Genomic DNA, 24,219 nt, shown 5'->3' with positions numbered 1-24,219 from the left:
AAACATTTAGACATGTAAAGAAATATGCTTAAGAACATTGCCTGTGTGTGAACATTCTTACTCGTTCTGTTTAAATGGATTTCTAGAATCTGGCCTGGTGGACAGATTTTAGGTGGTCACCGTATTAATAGTGAACAGTTAATTCTGAGCGGTTAGCCAAAACCCAGTCACGGTAGCAATGTAGAGCAGTCAAGGATTACTCTCAGGAGAGCGTGAGCGGGGTCAGAAGCCCTCAATGAGTCCACACAGTGTAGCACATAATTCAATTTAGATAGTAAATATGTTTTATAGTAATTTATTATAAGCCTTATGAATACACTGAAAAATTAATATAACCTGGGACAAACAAAGGAATAGGGCCAGTTTAGCTTTCGTTTATGCAAAGAGGCTGAAAATGCAGGAGGCAGTGTCTTGCTGTACAAGTTGAAGATGTTCCAAGTTTTCATCCGGAATGGCGATGGCTGAAGCAAGGTAGCCCAGGAGAGAGCTGGTCCGTCCACTGGTTGGTCCAGAGTCATCTCTGAAGGTTCAGTAGGCACAGATCCTTGCGCTAGGGTGGTTGTTCCAACCAGTCCACGGACCGAAGAACAGGCAAGGGTCTTCTTGAGATCAGGCAGAGGAGCACAGGTTCACCGGGACTACACTGGAGGTGGTTTTGGTCAGCTGCAGGAGTTGTCCTTGGATCGCCAACTGGCTAATTTTCTTTATAGAGGACACTGCAACAATGATATGGCGAATGGCTGCTGGAATCCCCCCTTTCCCAAGATCTGGACTGGAAGATAGTCCAGTCCACCAGTGGCAAGCATCTGCACCATTCAAAAAGGCAGTGGCTTTCCACGATTGATAACCGCTAGTCGCAACTTATCCCCAGCAACAGACATTCAGGCAGCAGGAAGTGTACTGGGACTAGACAGTCCCAGTACCAGAGAGGTTGCAGGTGTCTGACGGGCAGATGTCCGCACAGGATCATTGCATTGCTCGAGGAGTGGAACCATGAATTCAGTGCGGGGTTGGGGGCCTGTGAGAAGATCCGCCACAGAAAAGTAGTTGGTGCCATACCTTACTAGAGCATTCTGAGAGGGATCCTTTATGCAGCAAGTGAAGATGTCAGGAGGATGGGCAAGGTCAGCAAATTAAGACGGTGACCCCGTGGAAACGGGCCACGAGTCCCATCAGAAGTCAGAGGGACCTCCTCAAAAGGCCAGGCAAAGAAATGGCAGCTCAGCAACTTGAGATCAGAAAGAGCAATAGTGAACCTAGCTGGATCACAGGTTGAGGGAAGCACTGCAAAACTTTTTGCCACACAATATTTCACACAAAACATGAAATACTTATCACTCTGGGATAAAGTACAGCGTCTTTGAGCAAACGAGCATATACATTTTTAATGCAGTTTAAAATGCTTGAGTCCCAGCAATCCAACAAATATTGTTTCAAAAGCATGCGCCGGCTTGCCATTTCTGTGGGACCCCCTTATAAGGTCATTGGGTGGTCAATGTTTGTGTGCAGTCTCTATGAACTTTACAATTTTAGTGAGCTAATGCCACCGATTCAAATCCAGAGTTCCCCCCTTGCCAAAAGTAATGTCATCTTGAGCAAATACATTGCCCCATCTGCTCCAGGTTATTAATCTAATGAATGCGAGAATCCTTGGAAATAAACTGGCCATCATTATATCAAAGAAGTGCACGTGGCAGAAATAAGGCTACTTATTGAAGTGCCAGGGTGGTAACATTGGAATTTGAAGATATGGATCCTAATCTGGGATTCCCTACTTGACCAAAATTCATTTGAAGATGGGTAAATCACTATAACCCTTTCCTTCGGTTCACATTAATTGAAAATGTAACCTCTCCTCGTTTTAAACTGGTTAGATTGAGACAGCCTGACTTTCTAACTGTTCGACAGCAAGGGTGGACGTGTGCAAAGTGAGCTCAGTCATCTAAACTGGTGCTGGGTAGGCTTCCTGGCATTGGTTTATTTCATTTAACGTGCATGTAATAGGACTTTTCCCCTGCCAGATCTGTGCTCTTTGGAATCCCCTAATCCAAGGGTTGGAAACTATTCGTTATTCACACAATGCATGAAATTCCTCTCAAACCTAGCTCCCTTGTTTGGGTATATATTCTGCATATCTTATTCATGTTGCATTAAAGTGCAGAATAATAATCCATTACTATCTCGGCCTTCGGAGGACGGTACCAGTGTCCACTACACTGTTCAGTCATCCAACAAAGAGCCCAACTGAGGAAACCATTGCACAATAACAGCAAAATCATTAGTACTCGGGTTCAGAGGTCAAGCAGCAAATACAAGTCCTGAAGTTGGAGGAGTGAAAAGAACTGGCCTGAACAATGCCTTCAGCCCATTGATCCAGAATGGGTGTAGACATTTTGGATGAAACTTCTACGATCCCTTTGGATTATGGGTCCGTAGAAGGCTCCTTCTTGTGGTCAGATATTCAGTCTAAAAGATGCTGGTGCAGGGGCTTCAGTCATCATACTCGGGCCAGTAGTCTATCTGGGTGTTCAGGATCAAACCCCTATAACTGACAAAATAATGGTTCAGTGGCTGCTTTTATGCGGAAACAGGGAGGCTAGAGGGGAACCCAAACACTCATGCACCATTAAAAAAATGTGGCGGGCAACCAATGTGTGCTAGTTTCAAACACAAACACTCATGGCCATCTATGATCCCCTCGGACATCCATCCATCCATCCATCCATCCATCCATCCATCCATCCATCCATCTCGGGCAACTTATTACAGAAATTACTCATTTCCAGTCACCTAGCAATCACACAAGGGCGCAAAAGTAGAGTTGCCTTGCTACTGGATTTCCAAACAGACCACCTTCTTTTTGGGAGCCTCCCGGAAGAAAGGCTTCTTGAGACCCAAAATGACTGCACTGGGTACAGCTGATGGTTTCAATTGAACTGCCTCCAACCAGAACAACTGGATGGGCATGGTTACTTGCACAAAGTGACTAGGGCACTTTCACAGCAGCGCCCAGCTTAGAGAGCCATGCAAGTCCACAAAGTGCCACATACATCACATCCCCACTGAGACCTGGATGCAACTTGCTGAGAAGAAATTGCCAATGCGTCACAGAAAATTGTGACTCAAAGATATTTCCCAAATAATGACTTACTAGCTCACAATAGCTTACTGCAGAGTGAATGTATTTACAGCTGATTTTATCGCATTGCGAAACAGATTACGGACCACCATTTATAAGATGTTTTAGACACGTCTTTCCATACATTATTTTAAGAGCAGTGCCAGTCAGAATATTTTAGTGGAGTGGACCCACGGGATCTGCAAGTATCAATCACGGGGGTAGCTTGTACATATGGAGCAAATTTCGGAATTGTGTCATCTGCAATTTCGGAATTGTGTCATCTGCAATTTCGGAATTGTGTCATCTGCAATTTCGGAATTGTGTCATCTGCACTCTGTTAGTAATTGTATCAAATTAACCAACTGAGTTAAAGACTGACAAGACACGCAAACATGGGATTACCATGCAAAATGAGACACCAATCATTAAAAATCCAGGCAAGGGAGGAGCCACTGTGGGGCTGAACTGGATGGACAACAAGGAGGTAGGAAGAATACCAAGTGATACCACCACCTATAAACAGTAGATAAGGATCCTTCTTTAAACATAACTAAATTGATTACTTGATGCAGTAGTATGAACGGCCAAAAATTCAAGTTGCACCAGTAAATGAATGGCAGAATTCTAGGAGGGAAAAAAACTGCACTAAGACCCAGATTTTCTTTAACGTACCAAAATACATAGTAACTGGCTTTACCACTGGGAACACCAATAGTATCTCAAACAGACAACACATTTGAACCTTTATCAATACTGTTGGATCATGACGACAAGGATGTATTATTTATATAGCACCGTCGTCAAAACGCTCTACATAGAACATTTTACATACAATAATTTATAACGTGATTAAAGAAATTAGCATCTAACAGCAGACCCATCTGCACTTTCGCCTTTAATTCTTCAATAAAGAAAAAGAAATCAATGTGAACAAATGGAAATTGTACAATATAATCCCAATTAAAAAGAAAGTAATTACAGTGGTTTGTCGATAAACTCGGTGGAAACTAAAGACCTATTGGGGAGGTCAAATTTGATTCCAGTAGGTACACAAACCTTCTTTGGCACGCAAAGAAAAGGAACATTTTCAGGTCAAAATTGCACAACGTTTAAAAAAAATCCCTTAACTCACATCCAAGGACAGGTAAAGACATTCAAAGGGATTATGCCATGTTCTTAAGTAAATATCGGGTTCCCTTCATACAATGCTCTTGTGCACCGTTTCACGGTGAGGTAACTACCTTGACTTTAAGAGAATGTGTTACAGAACACAAGTCAGACAAATCACCAGGGGCAAGCAATTTCAACCGCGAAACAGCCATATGCTGGTGCAAATTGTAAAGTTTTGGAAATTGTTCTTAGTAATCCTGGAGTAGGGGGAAGTCTTGAAAAAAGTTGATAACAAGAGAAACTTGCAGGAGAATTTTTCCAGCCCCACAAACGATTGAACTGGCAGATTGGTTTATAAGAATTCTTGAATGAACCCGTGGGACTACAAAGACCAGAAGGCATTGAGTAGAAATCATCAATTTCAGGGTCAGAATTGGGGAGCAGCATGCAACTGAGATCTGCGGGAAAGAGGGGCCCATCTTTATATATGAATGCCGCAGTGGATCTGGAAGACTACGGAACAACATTTCCTTCAGCATCCCTTGTGCACAGTGTGGGCGACTGTTAGATATTTTGTCCAAGTTTTGTAAGTAAATTGGTTTTATTCGCTTAGTAATATTGCACATAAAGCCAGGCCCCATGGGCATGGTAGTTCACACATAACAGACACATATAAAACAGAAAACCTAACAATCTCAGGGGTTAGGGGGGGAACCAGAAATTTCAGAAGAATAGGAGTGTCTTCAACGTTTGTTTAAATTTGGGCAAGGATCAACACAGCCTTGGGTCAAGTGGGAAGTCATTCCAGCTCTTCAAGGCAGCATAGCTGAAAGACCCTTGATGCACCATCTTGAGCTTGGCTTTAGGAATCTAAAGGAGGCCAATGTTGTTAGACCTCAGTGCCCTGCATGCCGGTAGATCGGCAAGCGGTTAGATAGATAGCCTGGCACCATTTAGGCATTTATGTGTCCGACACAATGCGCGGCAAGACACCCTGCTAGTCATAGGAAGCCAATGCAACACGCGCTGAGCTTCTGAGACACGTTCCTTTCTACTCAAGCCTTCCACTACTCTAACCACACTATTTTGAACAGTTTGAAGGCACCTTATTTCTCCTTTGCCAACGCCCTGAAGCAGACAGGAGCCATAGTCCAGGTTGGCACCCACTGCAATGGTAGCGCAGATCTCCAGTGATCGGACTGGTCTAAACTGTGCAAGCAGTTTGAGGTAGTACTATGAGGATGCCACTAGGCAGCTCACATGTGCCCTCATGCTCAGCTTCTGGTCAATAACTACACATAAGTCTTAACCTTCGGGAGAGTTGGAATACTGCAGCCAGCTATCTGAAACACAGGGTAGTCTGGAGTAAGTAGTTTCAACTGTGCTGCTCTGCCGATGATCATCAACTTTTTGCGTCATTAAGCGGCATATCGTTCTCCAGCATCCAAGATTGTATAATGGATTATACAGAGTTGATGATCTCAGTGTCCCTGATGTAATCACCAAAAAGCTGGATGAGACACTGAGTATCATCAGCATAGTTGGTATACAGCACTTTGTTGGCATCGTGGAGTTCAAAGAGCGACATGATGAACTTGTTGAAGAGAATGGGCTCTGAGGGACTCCACAGGGTACCATGAAGTCACCCGCCTTGTGGGTATCCGAGAATACTCTGGCAGTGCGGTCAGACAGGAAATATAGCACCCACGTTGCTGCAGAGTCTGAGAAGTAGGATGAGCATGGCGTTCAATTTAGAATGATCCACCAGGTCGAAGGCAGGCGAGAGATCAATCAGCATCAAGAGATCTCTACTTCCCTTATCCAGAAAGTCTAACATATTTGCCTTGTAGTCCAGCAAGGTGGTTTGCGTGCTGTGGGCTCTGCGAAAACCAGACTGCCTCTGCCCCAAAATCTGATGACTTTCCAAGAGGTTTTGTACCTGCAGATATGCAGCTTTATCTAGCAAAGTAAGAATAGCACATTCGTAATTGGGCTGTAGCTAGCTAGAACATCAGGGCCAAAAGAGGGCTTCTTTATTAGTGACGATATCCAGGCTCGTTGAATGCTGGTGGGAACCACACATTCTTAGAAGGAAGAGTGGATACATTTTGTGACCATTGGGGCTACCTGCTTAGCACAGGCTTTGACCATTTTTTACGGGCACACATCGCCTTTGCAGAAGTTGGTTTGAGTCCGTCCAACAACGTGAAGGGGCCGGAACCCAAACTGTGGGACTCATGGCTGTAGAGCATTTTCTTCCTTTGTAAACTCTGCTTGTGGAACCTTATTCTGGCATTCTTGTTTTGTTGTTCCCCTGAATTGTCTTAATTTTTATCATTCATGGCTTTCTGAATAATTCTTATGTTATTTGAGTTTCAAGAATGAAATAGCTGGTGGTTGGAGATCAACAATATGATACTAAATTGTGTTTGTTTAATTTCATAACACATTAAAGGTGTGGTTACACAACACGTGATTACCAAGGTCATGAATAAAATCTGTTGAACTTGACTGTGTAAGGAGTCTGTTCATTTAAACATGGGTGCTCGGATCAACAGGCTAAATAACATTTTGCATTCCATTACACATGGAGCACACATTTGCCAGATTACTGGCCAAAATGTCTAAATGTCGTGGCAATTGATCATCTGGAGTTAGTTGACCTAGGTCAAGCTGCAAAGCTAGTTGCCACAAATGGGGAGGACTGAATTCTCAAACATAAGTGTGCTTTAACAGATCATGTTTGACCGGTTTCATATTGGCCATGGCCTATATCTCCATCTTGTTCACACCCTCAAACTGGCTCACCATTTGATCACATCTTAGTGCTATTTTACAGGTACCCATCTAGGGAACACATCCACCATCTGTAAATGCGTTATTGCAATTTCCGATTGGAATGGACATCTTTGTTCTTCAAATAAATACAAATACCTTCCTCTTTAAATCCCAGACTAAAGTCACAAAATAGCATAGGACTTCTGGTCCTCGATATTTGGCTTTCCTCAATGTTTTCCCACCCCTAAAAGAACTCTCCACTCCCATGTGCCATATGTAATGGACTATCTGGTTCGTAGAAACAGTCGCCACAGAGTTCTGATGCAGACACCTGGTCTCCTTGGAGACTTTTCCCCATAAGCTGGTTTGGAATAGCAGGCAGGGTGCTCCACAAAGGAGGTGGGGGACTAGCAGGTAGTGAGAGGCTTGACCAAGAGGAACTTCGGTATGACAGTCTCCCTCAAATCACCTGTGTAAGCCAATAGTACCAGTAGGAGAAAGGAACAAGTTACTTACCTGTAACTCTTGTTCTCCAGCATGGGTCTGGCATGGATTCACATGCTCATGAATATTCCCCGTCGTCAGGCCGGGAATCCTCGGTATAGAAAAAAATCAGTATCAGTTTCGTTTCTGATCTGTCTTTCTCAGTAGTAACCAATCACTGGTCTCTGGGTCATGCTGCCCCCAGCCAATGACTGCCCTCTACCTAAGCCCCGCCCCTGGCAGCCATCCTCAGATTTGGTAGCACGTGAAGTGGCAGTATGGCCAAGTGAAGAGCCGCAGAGGGGTAGGCGGGAGGGTTCGCATGTGAATCCATGCCAGACCCATGCTGGAGAACAACAGTTACAGGTAAGTAACTTGTTCCTTCTCCAGCATGGGGTCTGGCATGGATTCACATGCTCATGAATATAAGAATACATAGCAGTATACACATGCACAACCAGGGGAGGTGGCAAAAGGCTCAACATCAAGCAATACAACAACTCAACATTAAGCAACTCTTACCTCCTCACCAGGCTCACCTTAGGCGAACAGGTTGCACAGCAATGCCTGGCCGACTCTGGACTCCTTCCTGGAATCCCGGTCGACGCAGTAGAATCTCGTGAAGGTGTGCGAGCAGGGGCACACCAGACAGGAACGCCGTAGTAGCAGCGATCGCTCTGGTCGAATGGGCCCTCGGACGGCCTGGCAACGGTCGGTTTGACAACCAGTGACAGTGCATGATGCAGCCAGAGAGCCATCTGGAAATGGAAGTCTTCGAAAGAGCCTTCCCTTGATTCACAGGTCCAAAGTTCACAAACAGCTGTGATGTCTTCCGAAAACTCTTTGTGCGGTCCACTTAGAACTTCAGTGCTCTAGCTACATCCAGCGAGTGCAGAGTCCTCTCAGCCGGCGACGAAGGCGACGGGAAGAAAACTGGCAACACCGAGGGCTCTTTGAGGTGGAAGTCCGACGGCACCTTGGGCATGAAGGAGGGGTGCGTCCTCAGCACCACCCACGTGTCGTGAAAAGTCAAGTATGGAGGCTTGCAAGACAGGGCCTGGATCTCTCCCACTCGCCGTGCAGAGGGGATGTCCACGAGGAATGCGGTCTTCCACGACAGAAACTTCAACGGCACTGAATGCATAGGCTCGAATGGGGCCCCCATGAGCCTAGTTAGCACCACGTTGAGCTCCCACGCCGGGGCAGGGGCCTTCACCGGCGGGAATGATCGGAACAGTCCTTTCATAAATTCCTTCACCAGTCGATGAGACCTCAAGGACGCCCGTCCTGTAGTTCTGGTGTAACGTGAGACGGCAGCCAAATGTACCTTGATGGAAGCTTGAGATAGGCCAGCCTTGGCCAAAGACAATAGGTACGGCAATACTTGAGGGGCCGTAATCCGCAGAGGGTTAATCTTCTGTGCACGGCACCAGACAGAGAACCTCTTCCATTTGTGTCCGTAGCACTTGAGAGTTGAGGATGCCCTGGCCTTCGCAAGAACCTCTCTGCAGTCGGCCGGGATGTCGTATCCTCCAAACTCTAGTGCTGCAGGAGCCAGGCCTGCAAGTTCAGCGACTGTGGGTCGTGATGGAGAATGGCGCCTCCTTCTCTGGAGAGAAGATCCGCGTCCGTCGGCAGCTTGACTGGTGTGGACGCTGACAAGTCCAGAAGGTCCGGCAACCAGATCTGCCTCGGCCACGCCGGTGCGACGAGGATCATCCTGCACCGGGACCTCTTGAGCTGGTTGACGAGCCGGAGTAGCAACGGCGGGAACACATAAAGGAACAGGCCATCCCAGGGGAACGAGAAAGCATCGCCCATGCTCCTCGGTTGGGGAAACCTGCTAGCGAACCTCAGGCACTTGAGTTCGCCGCCGTCGCGAAGAGATCGATCTGGGGTTCGCCCCATCGTCAGAAGAGTCGGTCCACTTGATCCTGGCGCAGTTCCCACTCGTGGCACGAGCGCAGCTCTCTGCTGAGTGAGTCGGCGATGGTGTTTTTTATCCCTGCCAGATGAAAGGGTACCAGAAACATCCCTTGGGCGACGGCCCAATGCCACAGATCCTGGGCTTCCTTGGATAGCGCAGGCGATCTGGTTCCGCCCTGCTTCCGAATGTAAAACATCGTGGTTGTGTTGTCGGTGAAGATCCTCACCACCTTGCCCTTGAGGGACGGAAGGAAGGACCTGAGGGCCCAGAACACTGCACAGAGCTCCAAGATGTTGATGTGGAGTGTCTTCTCCTCCGGGAGCCAAAGGCCTCTTGCGTGGAGACCCCCGGTGTGCGCTCCCAAACCTTCCAGGGAGGCATCCGTCGTCACCATCACCTGGTGGGCCAGGGCTAGGAACCCTGTTCACGCCGTCAGATGAGAGCAGATACCCCACCATCGTATCGCCTGACGGAACGCTTCGTCGAGCGGGATCCTGTCCTCGAAGCTGCCCGTCGGCTGGATCCAGTGGGCGTCGAGGAATTCTTGCAAGGGCCGCATCCGAAGTCTGCAGTGGCGCACCAGATAAATGCAGGAGGACATCATTCCCAGGAGGGACTTGATAGACCTCACTCTCTCCACGTCCGTGGCCAGCAGACGTTGCACCTTTCCCAGGATGGTCCTTATCCTCTCCTCCGATGGCGAGGACTGCCAGAAACAGGGCGACTTGCGACGGGACCAGGTGGGATTTTGGAAAGCTGATGGAGAACCCCAGGTCCGTGAGCAGCTGGACGGTCTTCGCAGAGTGTTCCACGGCGAGCTCCCTTGTCCTTGCCCGTATGAGCCAGTCGTCCAGGTTGGGGTAGACGTGGATCCCCTGCAGGCGCAGCCGCGCCGCCACCGGTGCTAGGCACTTGGTGAACACCCTGGGCGCTGATTTTAATCCGAACGGGAGGGCCTTGAACTGGTAGTGCTGCCCTTTCACCACGAACCTGAGGAACTTCCGGTGTCTCTTTAGAATAGGGATGTGGAAGTATGCATCCTCCAAGTCCAACGACGACAGGAAATCGCCCTCCTCCAGCTGTCCCAGCACGTGCTGGAGGGTGACCATCCGGAACTTCTGTGCCTTGATGTATTTGTTCAGTCGTCGCAGGTCCAGGATGGGACGCCATCCTCCTGTCTTCTTCTTTACGAGGAAGTATCTTGAGTAAACTCCAGAGCCCCGAAGCCTCTTTGGAACGAGCTCGATGGTATCTTTCCTGAGCATCGCCCTTACTTCCAACAGCAGTTGAGGGACGTGATTTTCCTTCCTGGTCACGGGAGGAATGCGGGGGCACTTCTTCTGGAACTCGAGGGCGTGCCCCAGGACCAGGGCGTCCAGCACCCAACGGTCGGTGGAGATGGACACCCACACGCCGACAAATTTCGTCAGCCGGCCTCCCACCGGGGTGCTTCGGCGGGGGCCCAGACCCGACGGTCGGTTCAATTTTGCTTGGAGGCCGCTTTGTCTCCTTGACCACCTTGGCGACGACGGCGGGATCCACCTGACTTGCCGCGTCCCCTGTAGGCCTCCTGCGATGAAGATCTTGCCGCTTGACGGTACGTAGAGGAGCTGCTGCCGGCTCCCTTGGAGGCACCCTGTCTGCCTCCGGAGCTCTGAAAGGACGGCCATCGCTGTTGGAGCACACCCAGTGCACGGGCCGTGTCCGTCTTGATCCCCTGAAGGGACTCATCAACCGCCTTGCCAAAAAGGTTGTTCCCATCGAAGGGCATGTCCAAAACCTTGGTCTGTACGTCCTGGCGGAAATGCGTCGCCTTGAGCCATCCTCGTCGTCTCAGGCAAATGCCGTTGCCCAACTGATGGAAACCGGTGTCAGTGATGTCCGTAGCCACCGTAATGGCATGGTCCGAGGCAATCTCACCTTCCTGTGAGATTTCCAGGGCCTCAGCCCTCTTGGCGTCCGGAAGGAAGTCCAACAGAGGGGCGATCTTGAACCACAACTCCCTGTCGTAGCGGGCTACGATGGCCAGGGCGTTGGCCGCCTTGATGGTCGTCGCTGCAGATGAGATGACCCGTTGTCCCATCGCATCCAGCTTCCTACCCTCGCCGTCCGGCGGGAAGGTTGAAGTCGAGGCCGATGCGCCCCCCCCCCCCCGCTTTCTTCTTGGCCGCCACCGAAACGACCGAATCCGGGATAGGTTGCGCCCTAAGGCACAAGGGGGCAGCGTCGGGGACCTGGTACTTCTTCTCGTACCGGTCCCTCTTCGCAGGAGCCGTGGCAGGGTTCTTGAGGAGGGCGAGCCCCTCACCCCAGATGTCATCAAGAAGCAGTACGGCGAGGACCGTCTTCCTTTTAGCCTTGCGCCGTTGGTAAAGGAACCCTTCCTTCTTCTTTTCTTCGGGGCAGAGCTGGAAGAGCTCGGATGCCCTGGAAATCATAGCATGGAAGGATCCAATCTCGTCGGGCGGGGACGCCCGGGCAGGGGGCGACGGGGGACACGTCCCGTCGTCGCCTCCGTCGTCATCCGTACCCGTCGTAGTCGTGTCCATGCCTTTATCATCCCCGTGGGTAGTGGACCGGGGGGGAAGGCAGAGAAGGCCACAGAGGCGGGAGAGGAGGCCTAGGATGTGTCCTCCTCCTCTTAAGTGGTGGGCTCTCCGAAGGTCCTGGCTCTGGTTCTCCCGTCGGGTCCGGCTCAGGTACCTCCGTCGGGGGAAGGGGCAACCTAGTCCTTATCTCCGAGCATAAGGACTGGATGGCTGACAAAATGGCTGCCGAGGTGTCCTGCGGTGCCGGAAACGCCGGGAGCGAGGGCTCGAGGAGCCTCATCTGCGACACCGTCGCTCTCGTCGTCGCCCTCGTCGGGAACCCTCCCGATGGGCTGGGCCTCTTCCACGACTTGGATGAGCTCCTCTTCAGAGGTCGTGTCCGTATCCACGATGGCCACCAGCCCCTCCCCCACCCTTTCCAACGAGGACTTCGTGGGGGTCTTCTCGATGGGCCTGAAAGACTCCCCCCTCCGCGGTGGCAGGGAGACTCTGGTACTTGAGGGCGCCTCCACAGGCTGAGCCAGGGCCGCGGCGACATCCTCAATCGAGGTCTTAGCAGGGTGAATTAAGGCCAACGTCACCTTCTGTACGCCTGGGGCCTTCAGCTTGGGGGGGAGGGTCCGAGCCTCGCTCCCCCTCTGCAGGAATCTTTGAGATCGACCGGGGCCTCTCCAGAAGCTTCGCCGGGTTCTCGGACTTCCTCTTACCCGAGCCAGAGCGTTGGCTCGTGGTTGATGGCGCCGGGGAGGATGCGCCCTGCCTGGCAGCCAAGGAGCCCGACCGTTTGGCGCTCCCGGTGCCCGCAGACTCGCAGTGCTTAGCCTTTTGTTGGGCCCCCGTCGCCGGGGCGCCCTCACAGGACTTAGAAGACCGCTCAGACTTCTTTTTCTTCTTCTCGCCTGACGGGCTCTTCCCTTCCAGCCAGCTGGCGAGACGGAGGTGGCGATCCTTCATGGTCCGCTCCGACATGTTCCCACAAAACGCGAAGTCCTTTTCCTTGTGTGTCTTGTCCTCATGGAGACAATAGAGGCATAACGAATGCTCGTCCTCCTTGAAAACGTTCTGAAGCTGGCATCCAGGGCAGGTCCTGAACAGCTTCCTGGGCGTCGAGCTTCCTTTCTCCTGGGCCATGACCGGGGTAGGCCTCGGAACTTCTGGAATCCTCCAAAAGCGTAACTCGACGAAATCTTCACCCTTGAGGGGCGTAGAAACTCTGAAACGGATCCCTGTTGATCGGATGTAGAAACGGTGGAGCTTGAGGCTCTATTTAACCAAATAAATGAGAAAATCGGAAAAAAACGCGAAAACACAGCAAAAGCTCGAGAGCTACAGCACGAGGACTCCCAACACTTGAACGTGCGGTAAAAATCTGAGGATGGCTGCCAGGGGCGGGGCTTAGGGAGAGGGCAGTCATTGGCTGGGGGCAGTATGACACAGAGACCAGTGATTGGTTACTACTGAGAAAGAGAGATCAGAAACGAAACTGATACTGATTTTTTTCTATACCGAGGATTCCCGGCCTGACGACGGGGAATATTCATGAGCATGTGAATCCATGCCAGACCCCATGCTGGAGAAGTGTATAGATCCCAGGACAATTCTTGCTGCTTTTCTGCTGTGACCTGCTAGAGCTTAAATTTCCCCCTGATGTCCTAAACCAAAACCTGTTCTTGACTTGTGGTGTGGTATTTGACCTTACTCCACAAATCCTTCCTGGTTCTTTGTTCCCTTAAGTTCTCATAGTTCAGATCTCTACATGGGTTGAGCTGGAGCTAAAACCAGCATTTATCTGCCTGTGCCAAAGAGCAAGTAAAGCCCTCAATGCTGCATGAGTTGCAATTGAGTCTTAATATTAAGTTTGCAAGATGGGGGAATTTACCTTTCCCATAGTGGTGGTGCGGCTAGTGGATGGCCAATGGGAACAAAAAGCGAGCCTAGAGGAAGTGTCAGAGCTGTTGTACCCACCGAGCTTGCAAGTGGGACCTGTGGGCTCCACTCCATCTCTGCCAGAATAATGCCAGGCGCTGAAGAGTGGTTTTGCGTCTATTAACACCAAATTAGACAGCATGGAATAGAAAATGGATCGTAGGCAAGATCGTTTTGAGAAGGAGAGTGGCCGTCTTCGCGAGGGTGAACAAAGAATTGGGGCGTTGGAGGACACGAGCACAGAGGCGAGCCAGGCGATACGCTCATTACAGCTGGAGGTGAAAGATCCATGATCAAAATTAGGATTTGTAGGCGAGACCTTGGTGCAACATTAGGGTGGTGGGGATCCCGGAATCTAGTTCAGTGCAGAATATGGAGAGTTTCATGGAGGCCTTTGTTAGAAAGGTCTTGGGTGACCCGCCCCGCCTTTCTTCCCAGTTTTTGATTGAACATGCCTATCGACTGACAGTGCAGAAGCCTAGGCCTGGGCAGAACCCGCTCTGTCATTGCGCGCTTGCTCAATTATCGTGACAAACGCTATCCTCCGTAAAGCATGTGATCTGGGGGAACTACAGTACACAGGAGCCAGAGTGTCATTCTACCCAGACTTTACGTACAGCCTGTTTCTCCTTTTTGGCAGCCAAGCGTGCACTGAGAGATCAGGGGTTACAGTATGCCATGTTGTATCCCTCTAGACGGAGGGTCAGTCATGATAAAACTCACTTCTTCTCCGACCCGTCAGAGGTGCACACTTTCTTGGAATATTTGCCTAGGGGCTGATGCTTAGGGTTCATGGGGACAACATGCTGTTGACTTTTTGTGCTTCTGTGCCGTCAGCTCATTTGTTTGAAAAGATGCCGATATGTGGTTGATATGTGCACAGATATCTTGTTGTTCATAGCTATGGACCACTGGCGTGCTATCAACTATTTATGTAACATAACGGGTCAGTTGCTTAAGATCCTACTACGGTTTTGAGCCTCCTCCCCCGGTGGGTCATTGTTGGAGGCTGCGTCACTGGCGTCACTGAGTCTGACGTCCGCAGGCAGTTGCCCTATGTGTTGCAGGGACTGGGGGACAGGAGGGGTTCCATGCTGGTTGGGGTTGGGCAGTGGGGCATGAGGGTGGCCACAACCTGGTAGAGGTTGGCTGTGGGGGAGGGGGTGGATTGGGGGTTGGAACGCATCTTTAAAAGGTTTTGCATTGCGGTTACGTCAAAGTGTTGGTAAAGGTCTATGATGGCGACTGGGGAAGGGACGTCGGGGCCATGTACCCTTCTAAACTGAAATGTGTGCCGCCTCAGTAATCATGCTAAAATGTGCAGGATTCTGGGGTATGGGGAGCGGCATGGGGATAGAATCCTGATGCTTCAAGGAATGTACTTGGTGGGGAAGTTAAATGAGATGTTCGCCAGGTCAAGGGGACGGGGGGATTCTTGCAGGGTTCTGATCATTTTCCACAAGTCCTTGGAGTTTTGACCATCGCAGTCAGAATGTGATCTGGAGGGGAGGTACGTGATTGTCTCTGGCACAGTAGTACATCGATTTGTCACACTGATCAATGCGTATGGCCCAAATCTGGATGATCCAGGCTTTTATAATGCTCTCTGGACCAAGTGTGCTGCATTTTCACATACTCAACTTATAGTCGAAGGTGATTTTTAACACTATTTTGCAACCAGGGATGGATAGATCGACTCCTGGTACGCTCTCGCTAGGGTGATCCTTGGGGGATGGGGAGGGACTTTGGGCTCCTGGACCTTTGGCAGACTCTGCACCCTGATAGGGATTTTTAATTTCATTCTTCAGTACAGGACACGCTCACATGTTGATTACATTATGGTTTGGCAGGACTGGATGCATAATACTAGTGACTACGATGTTGCTGAGGATGTTATTGGATCACAAACCGGCTAAATAGCGGCTTACAATGATGTAGTTGTTGGTTAGGAGGCTACACTAGCGCTTTAAGGGGCAGGCTCTGCTAGATGTGATGCATCATGAAAAGTGCATGAGGTTATAAAGTCTTTCTTTGCCATTAATGAGGGTTCGGAGTCTGATTAGAATTCTTTGGGAGAAATTTAAAGTGGTGTCGCATGGGCCCAACCTCTCCATGGAATATGGGGTACTTAAGGCTATTTGGGGGAGGTTGGCGAATCTGGAGGCGGAGTTGAAGGAGTTGCAGTCTGAGGGAATTGAGCATCTGTCTCACAATGGCCAGGCCGCTGTGAGTAAGGCGATTGATCTTTATCAAGTTGAGTTGGACAGAGAAGTGCACTTCCTCGCGACTCTGCACTTGACCCAGCATTACAGGGAGGAGGGGAGGCCTGGAAGGTTCCCAGCTAGGTTGGTGCGGAGAGATCGGGGTCAAACAAATGTTCTGGTCCGAGAGGATGGGGGTTGGTGTCCGAGTCTGATGCATTTGAGGAATTTAGAGGATTTTATGACAAATTGTATATGGGTCGGGGGACAGCGGACCACGAGACTTTGAATGCCTTTGTCGGCGACACTGATTTGGAGGGTCTTGTTGGGCCTGCTAGCGAATTATTGAGGGCCCCATCACAGCTACTGAGGTTCTGAAGGCAATTCAAGATCTTCTGGCTTCCAAGGCCCCTGGCTCTGAAGGTATCACTTAAGAGTTTTGCAAGGGATTTGGTCCCAACATAGCAGATTACCAGATTCAAATGTGGCAGGAGTCCTTGCAGACCGAGTGTTATTAATATTGATATTTTATTTCTATCGTGCTTGTACACAAGTGTTTTAGAGCGCAACAAGGGAGGGGAGGGGAGGAGAACAGGGGAGAACAAAACAATGATCTTACTAGGCCCAGTGACATTGAGAGCGCGCAAGTGCATGGGAAGAGGAGAGGGGAAAAGTGCATGGAAGAGGGGTGGGGGGGACAAGTGGAGATTGAGGAGCAAAGGAGAAACAGATAAATAAATAATAAAGGCAATAAAAAGTGGTAATGCAGCAAGCAAGTGGCAAGTGCTGGGTTTAAGGCAGCAGGCAAGGTATGTCTGATAAGTGAAGGAAGAAAAGAGGGGTGCAGGGGTTTGTATGAGCACAGATACAGACCCCAGTGCATGGGGTGGCCTGGAGGCAATACTGGAGGGTGGCAGTGTGAGCAGGTACCTGGGCCTGGAAGACAGAGGCTAGACCAGGTGCACAGTGCCGAGAGAGAACAGATAAGCAGGGGAGGAGGGGCGAAGGCAGAAGCAAAGAGGAAGGTCCTGAGGTGATTCCGGAACCGGAGATGGTTCACCAAGTTTCAGAGTGGCAGGGAGGCTGTTCCAGAGAGAGGCCCCAGCCAAAGACAGATCTACCCCCAGCTTGTTTCTTTGAAAAACGACTGACCCTGAAGGAGTTGAAGGTAGAGGAGCGAAGAGCTCGAGAGGGGAAGTTATGTACAGAGGGATAGCTGAAGGTATTTTGGACCTGCAGTGTTTCCCCCAACGATGCAGGAAGGTGTTATTTCTCTGCTTCTAAAACTGGGCAAGGACCCGTCGGAGTGTGCCTACTATTGGACAATTTCCCTAATCAATTTAGATACTAAAATATTCTCCAATGTACTGGCTGGTAGTTTGCTTCCTTTTTTACGTTCAGTGGTGCATTGGGATCAGTCTGGGTTTATTCCGGGCTGCTCTGCAGTGCTGAAACTGCGTAGATTATTTGGAGTGTTGTCTCAGATTGATCCATCTGTGCATGTGGTGGGAGCGCTCTAGGACATGGAAAAGGTGTTCGATTCTATTGCCTGGGACTACCTTTTCACGGTCCTAGAGAAGGTAGTGTTGCCACCATTCTATATGTATTGTGTTAGGGTCTTATACTCAGGAGTGACTGCATGGATTGGGTGGTTTTGGGATGCAGTCAGTGTTTTTTTGATTTGGGTCGGGGGACGTGACAAGGCTGTCTGCTGTCCCCAATTCGATTTGCGATAGCTATGGAGCCGAACACGGTTAGGTTGCGATTCCTGCAAAGGCATCGCAGGCTAGCACTGGGTGGGGTCAGGGAATGGATATCGCTATATATGCCGTCAATATTCTTTATGTCAAGGACCCCCGAGAGGAATTTGCAGGCACCTTCAGGGCATATGGAGGCATTTGGGGGAGAGGGGGAATCACGGGACGGCAGGTGAACTGGGCAAAATCTATTTTATTCTCTTTCAATGAGAATACACCACGGCCGCCTGGTATTGCAGGCTTTTGCTGGGAACAGATCAGCACTAAATATCTGGGAGTAGTTTTTACCAGAAAATCGGCCACAGTTATTGAAGGATAACCATGGGGCATATTTGGAGGCACTGCGTGGGAGGATTGAGAGGTTGACTGCTCTCCCAATCTTGCTTATGGGAAAAGTGGTGGTTATAAAAATGGCGATTCTCCCCAAGCTACTGTATTGGTTTCTCAACATTGCGGTTTGGCATGGTTTCTTATTCTTTAAGGAATTGCAAACGCTGCTGATTAAAGTTGGTGTGGGGCCCTAAGTCTCTAGGAAATAAATGAGAGACACTTACTAAGGCATGGGACAAAGGGGGATGGACTGCACCCGATATAGAACTGCACTATTTGGCAGCACCAGCATCGTTTGCGTCATAATGGATGCCTGGTTCTCAACCCATCCCAAATGTACGTATTGCGTGGAGTTCATCTTCCCCAGATAACTTGCAGGGAACTTTGCTATCCAGAAAGATAATCAATAAGTGCCCTTTTGATCCATTTTCGTGTACAGTCTATGCATGGTGGCAGTTGTGCTTGCGGATACAGTGTCTGCATACCTCGGAGGTGGCGATTTGGGACATTCAATGTATTGCCCCGACGTATGATGGTGTGATTAAGAGGGAGTGGTCTGGGGATAAATAACATTTGATTTTTATGTGTATGGCACCTCTGCTATGTGGAGGCTAAACTGGGATGGAGATTTGGGATAGCTTTTCAGTACTTTAGGCTTCAGGAGGAGTTTTGTGTGTGGTCTCTGGATTTCCCTGCTGAAGTACCGTACTAATTCAGCAAATGCTGGGTCGGTGGTGTCCACTATAGATCGAATGGTCCAGGGGCTACGCCCATGGTGGTCTTAGCGTGTAGGTCTCAGTGGGCAAAATATATAGGGATGGACGTGGAGGACAAATTTGTATGGTTCTAGCTATAGTCTAGTTCAGCGGTCCAACTGCTGAGAAATGGTTACAAAATTTGGTATGGTGCTGCGATGTGGAACACGAATACTGTAGGATGCAACCTGGGACCTCTAGGCCAGGGATGTTTGGGAACCAGTTCAGGTGTTTTTAGCAGTGAGAGAAACTACCAGGAATGAGGAGGGAGGGTGTTGTGGAGCCATTGCCGGAATGCGGATCAGTTACCTGACTGTATGCTGGGGGTTCCCGGCCATTACGCAGAGGTCGCTTGCATGTGGGGGCTGTGATTTCGTTACTTTATCATTAGTTTATGTTTGCCAATATAGGCACTTTATGTTGAGGAATAGGCAGGTGGAAAGAGGGGGATGACTACTGAGGGTTTGAATTGTTTTTGAAAGACTGCTGATTGCTGATGTATGACAGGGGGTTTTCTTTTTGCTGTTTTTTTTCCTGAGGTGTTGGTTGTAATGTGAACTGGTTACTAAATAAAGTTTGAATTAAAAAAAGAAAGTTTGCAAGATTACTTGAAGCCATTTTTCTCTGCTACTTCAAATGTTCAGTTCTGTAGTAATCATAATAGAAATTGTAAACTAAGTTCGGGAAGTTTGGAAAAAACAGTGTTTCTTCTTTGCAGGCAACGTAGACTCTTCCGATCCAAACTTCCCATGGGGGATACCAAGATTAGGAGTGGATCCCAGAGCGTACCAGGTGAGCTGTGTTCTTAGTCAGAGTTTCAGCCATGTAGGTCGTCAGTCAGTAAATAGTGTCTGTTGTATCTTGCAGATACCGCATCAGGTGTTTTTGGACCATGAGGTCACAAGGTAAGCTACCGCAAACGATTGGTACAGGATCATGTTGGGCGAGAACTTAAATAGGCAGGCTGCGTCCTGCTGAATGGAAGATCCTGCAAGTCTTGGTAATCATGGAAGATTTCATGGTCTCGCAAGATTAAAATAATTCTTGTATTACGGCAGTCTCTCCTCCTTCAAGACTGCCATAGCAGTCTACTGCTGCAATAAGTGGACCCCTTACCCTCGCTCCTCTCCCTCACCCCCTGGCAGTCCCCAACAGCACTATAGGCCCTCTAAACCACTTTCCCCAAGGGTGTGGTCTTTGTTTGTGGAAAGGTCTGGTGTGGTTGCGGTAGTCATGACCGGTCATCCCGGATCCTCAGTAGATCACACCCTTGGTCAATGGATTTCCAGACTCTGGATATGTACTACTGGATTCTCAGGTATGGCTGGAAAAAGGTGGAGGATAGGTTGAGCAAACCGTTAGGGTAAGGCGGATTAACAAAAGTTGCATGGAAGGACCTAAGCTAATGGATCGGGGCCAGAATCCAATCCCTGGTCTAGGATTAAAAGACCCCAGGCCGTATGCCCAGGACAAAGTTCTACATATCACTCACAGTTTCAGCACACGTCTTTTGTAGGATGTCGCCTTTGTCATGGCTGTGGGACTTCATCTGATTGTGATCTTTGAGCTTGAATTGGTCTATCCTGAATCCGAATACAAAGGAGAAGCCTCTCAACAGCTACTAGGGCAGGTCCAGCGTGGGACCCCTCTTGTCCTGAGGGTATAGCTGTTGGTAGGTATTCTTCCCCCTGACACCCTATGGAGTACTGGGTAGTTAATTAGCAAGACCGGTTCATTTGGGATGGTGGCTTTGCTACTCCCAAGCAGGTCGTGGCTAGCGGTCACAGTCACTGCTTAAGGGATTTTAGGCTTTAACCTCTGCCAGTCTCTGGACTCAGGTCAGCAGGCCTCCCAATCTAGCCGGTCCTCTCAAAGTGACTTCTTCTAGACTCCGGCTCCACTGGCTTAGTCAAATCCCTTTCTAATTCCTAGTACTCTTGGCTTGGCCAACACAGGTTCTTCCCGCATGGTTCTCTTTTCTGTGCTTACTCTACCTGACTGGCTATTTTGTCTCAGCCAACACAAGTTCTGCTCTCCACCAACTCCACTCAGTATAGCACAACTTTCTTCCAGGATCACCATCATACCCATGAATATATATCGGGAAAAGGCCATGGTTTTGGGGGCTGCAGGGGTGTCCCCTGCATTTTCAACGTGATAAAAAAAAGGCACATTTTTGGCAACATTTTTTCAAGGACATTATCAGGAGGTTTCTGCCTCTTTGTAAAGGTGTTGATAGAATAATTGACACAACAAGGCATATGATTCGCACATACATTTACCCATTAGCTTTGTGAATTGAGATTGGCCCTGGCTTAATAGTTCCACAATGTTCCAGGCTGGTGTTTGGGCTTACCTCCAGATGCAGTGCCCCTTTTAGCATTCAGGATCAACCAGCTTCTCTGTCCCCACAGCCTGAAGTTATAAATACCCATTCAGCCATGTTTGAATCCGGCAGTGTGAAAACTGGCTTGGAGAACCAATGCTCAAGCTTAACCATGCCCCTCCGAGTAGGTTTGTCTGTCTTCTGGCATTACTCAGCAAAGCATGTGTGTTCATGGCTTGTATTTTTGTTGTTTAAGGAAGAAAGCCTTCTTTTGGGTACATTTGTGAGCCCCCACATGTTTTTGTGTTTTCTTTAATGCCCTGACATTTTTCCCCCAGTGAGTTCCATCCAGCTCTACCTGGCGAAACAGGGGGGCTACCACAAACATGACCCATAGTCTCACTGGGTCAGTACTCTGACCTGGAGAGTTTTACTGGTTCTGGCAGGTTGTAGTTTAATATAGTAGCAGCATGGATAGTAGCCTTTTTAACTCATAGGAAGCCTCTCCTTCCTGGAGGCTCCCAAAATAGAGTCTTTAGTTTTGTGAAATGCAGTACATGAGAAAATGTACTGCGCTGCCCTAAAGTACAACTGTGTGGCAAACAGGAGCAACCATGTAGGGTATTTTCCTCCAATGTGAGCTCTGACCAGAGGCTCACAAAGGAATGGTTGTGCGGGCCCGGAAAGGGAAGGCTGTCTGGGAGTCCTCTGGAATCCACATCCCCAGAGTTTGCCAATGAAGATGGCTGCAAACGTTTGTGCGTGGTGGTCAGCATGGATACACTGGCTGCAAAATGACTGAATGGTGCAAGTGTGTATGATTGGTGTTTGGGTTTACCCTCTCCCCACCAGTTTGGCATAAAAGTGGATACTTAAAACTAACAATTTCAACTGCTGGACTTTAAACCTGAAGCATCCAGAGAGCAGAATGACTAGAGGACGACGACGCAAGCTATGCACTAGCATCATTTGCACTCTTGAACATTAGATAGTTACGTTCTGCCTCTCGCCCAGCAAGCAGAAATGATGCCCACTGCTCCAGTCCCTTGATACAGCAAGGCCAGCTGGAACAGCTGGGTCAGCTCTTTAGGAGAAGTTGGAACTTTGGAACTCTGATGATTAGCCGGTCCTGGCCGACCTTGAAAACTGAGCACCACATAATCATGTCTGATTTGATCTTAATAAAATGTATATAGCGCAACAAAGGCCCGAAGGAAACTTGGCACAAACGAGAGGCAAGGATCCGATTCACAAAATTAAAACAGAAAAGTCTTAAGAGTACAGCGAAATGCAATGTGGGACTTGGTGCTGTGTAGCAGAAGGGGAAGTTGGTTCCAGGCTTTAGCAGCCGCCACAGAGCATGCAAAGCCCCTGCGCGGGACAGCCTGTACCTCGAGGTTTATATCTGATGGAACCTTTACGCAACTGTTCACATGAGCAGTGTGAAATTGTACAGTTCTCCTGCTCTTGAGATCTCCAGTGACATGTTCTGCTACACTTTCTTCAAATTGAAATCTATGACCCATGGCTAAGAATACTATTTCTGTACCAAAGATCAGAAGTTGCTGAGCCTCCATTTCGTCAAATGCATGCCTTTAGGGGGCCATCTCTGCTCTCAGCTGGACTCATTGGTCAGATCACCCATGGGAAAAGTGCTGATCCTGCCCATTTGGCTTATAATTGACATTCCCTGCAGTTGCTCCACAATGGTGTAACGTTGACGCTTTTCATCAATCAGACAGGTCCTAAAAAGCTGTAGTGGTTCTGTACCATAATGCTGCAGGGCTCCATTTCTAAACATTGTCCATCCAGCAGGCAATGCAATCTCGCCTGCTGTTGCCCCTGAGGCTGCCCTCTCCAGATCTCAAACCTGAATAGACTTCCTTGATAAATCTCCTGCTGTCGGTCACCCTCTCACCTGGTTTGTAGCGTTCATCCACGGCTGTAGGACTACTATGCTGAGCTAGCCTATTCCAAACCTATTCCGAACAAAAAATGCAATCTTCCTTGCTGGTGATGTCACAATTCATCTATGCAATCTGCACTCCTTGGTGCACACCATGTACATATAAAGATCTTATGTGGGCTCCTTGTGCCGGCTGAGCCTTGTGCGCAGCTTTCTTACTTACCTCTATTGAATAACACTGGATAATTCGCTTAGAATGAAGGCCATAGTGCCCAGGGGGGGGGGTTTATGTAAGTGGAAACAGCTACACGTTATGATCCTGTGAGATTGCAAGTCTATTTTGGTCATTTTGTAAAATGTGAACACATATTTCTTGACTCCATACTTTGTAGTCAATTTCTATGCACAACTAATAAAGAAAATATTTTTACAGATATATGGTTTATTTACCTTTTGGGTTGCCTTAACTACTGTAGCCATTCTATCACTTGGAGAGCCTGGATCTTAAAGGAAGCAATGTAAACTAAGAAGAGGGATAAATCTGTGCCGTAAAAACAAGTACCCCAAAAAAACTCCCTAGCCTCCCATGCATATGTTTTTTGTTCAGCTTCGGGTCAGAATCCAGGCCGGACCTTACTGACCCAGCATCTGCCACTCACACTCTGCGCCTGCCATGTAAAAAAATCATGACTTTATGCATATGTGAAACACTCATTTTGGGGAGATTTTCTCGGGGCTTTCACCCTAGGAAGCTGGTACCAGGCTCTGGGACTAGGGAAACAGCCTTACACTCACCATTAGTAAAGCACATATCTCCCTTGCCAAACTGGGATCTCCTCACCACGCTAGGGGTTATCTGCATTCTTAAGTTACCAAAGAAAGGGCTGCAGAATCTCGAGGGGAGGTGGGGGAGGGATGTTTGGCGGAATCCTTATAAAATCTTTTGGGATCACATCACAACCCAGGTGAGCAGAGGCGGCGCGTGGCTGCAAGTGTGCAGAAATGGTTTACATGAGGTAAGCGGAGCGTACTATGAATAATATGACACTA

The 24,219-nt window shown here is 48.9% G+C and overlaps 1 protein-coding gene across 3 annotated transcripts in view; it reads right to left on the bottom strand.

Moving 5' to 3' along the window:
* Nucleotides 1–24,219, bottom strand: part of OS9 (OS9 endoplasmic reticulum lectin) — a 596,790-nt gene that overhangs the window by 362,836 nt on the left and 209,735 nt on the right. The gene's annotated exons all lie outside the window — the stretch shown is intronic.

Source organism: Ambystoma mexicanum, chromosome 3q (genome assembly GCF_040938575.1).
Source record: "Ambystoma mexicanum isolate Mex_15411 chromosome 3q, UKY_AmexF1_1, whole genome shotgun sequence".
In the NCBI taxonomy this organism is placed as follows: domain Eukaryota; kingdom Metazoa; phylum Chordata; class Amphibia; order Caudata; family Ambystomatidae; genus Ambystoma; species Ambystoma mexicanum.
Note: the sequence above shows the minus strand (reverse complement) of the source record. Positions and strands in the feature narration are given on the sequence as shown.